Source organism: Primulina huaijiensis, chromosome 18 (assembly GCF_012295235.1).
Source record: "Primulina huaijiensis isolate GDHJ02 chromosome 18, ASM1229523v2, whole genome shotgun sequence".
In the NCBI taxonomy this organism is placed as follows: domain Eukaryota; kingdom Viridiplantae; phylum Streptophyta; class Magnoliopsida; order Lamiales; family Gesneriaceae; genus Primulina; species Primulina huaijiensis.
The window spans coordinates 19,484,643-19,485,996 of record NC_133323.1 but is presented as its reverse complement, the minus strand read 5'-3'; positions in this window follow the sequence as shown (position 1 = coordinate 19,485,996).

Here is a 1,354-nt window from a genome sequence, read left to right as displayed (position 1 = left end):
TCTAAAATATTTATATCATTTGAAATAACACTTAAATGAATATTATAATCTTCTATTGTTAAATTGATTTCTTTATATTGACCGAGTGAACTGATATAAATAAAAAAACAAAAGAATCATATATTATTTTGTTTATAAAAAATTTAACAATAAATAAATATTTTTCAAAAAGTCAAAATTTTTGTTATTTGTTAGATGAATAAATTTTTATTAATATTTTAATTATTTTTTATAACATGTTAAAAAATATTTATATTGAAATTTAATTAAGATACACAACAACAACTATAATATCAATTTACAAACAATCAATATAAAAAGTTGGAAAAGGTAATATTATATAAAAAAAATTTATTTTATTTAATGTGATAGCGAGTAGTGATAAATATATAAAAATAACATAAAACAAAAAAACATAACTGAAATTAAATGAAATAATATAATCAATGTAACAACTTAAATGTAGTTTATATTTTCAAGAGACATCGCATTCAAATTTGAATTTTAAAAACAAAAAGAATTCACGTTTAACTACACATTTATTTTTTATTTATTTTAAAATATTTAATGTGATAAGTGAATACATTAATATTAATAAATATTTTCTTTTATAGCAACTTTTTTAGCTGGAACTTTCCAGATATTACAAAAACTCAGTTTTTTATATACTAGTTGTTTATCACGAAAATTTACGGGCGTGTCAGGCACAAAATCGTGTCAAATATACGAAATCCGATTTAAACGTTCAAACGATGTGGATCTTGATTCGATCGTTAGTTATAATTCACTTGATAAACCACAAAAAACTAGGAAACTGAATCCGAGAATATAAATAAAATTCATGAACAACAACAAATTTAATATTGTCATCATGAATTGATTCTACATTTTTACAATTAGAATTGAATAAAGATGAAGGAACACTAGATACAATCTGAAAATTAGCAAATTAATATGAACTAAAATTGAAGAAACCACGTAGAACATTTTTGCTGTAGTTCTTGATTGATGAGTTGTATGTAGTCTGTCTTATGATAATTATGTCTCTTTACGTTCGCATTCCTTTAAGCAGTTTGGCCCATATTCCACGATCATTGGTCGCGGATTATGTCTCCACTTACATATTCCACAATCACTTTGTAAAGTCTAGAAATTCGAACGACGTAACCTGACTGTATGCAAATTTAGGATTTTACTAAAACGTGTGTTTAATTATTTTTAATGCATTAAATGCATGATTGTGACATGAATATGTATTTTATTTCATGAATTACCATATTTCATATATTAGGACTTTTAGAAGTATTTCACGCTCGAACGAGGAATGGAGACCGGGGACAGTTAAGGAAAAAAA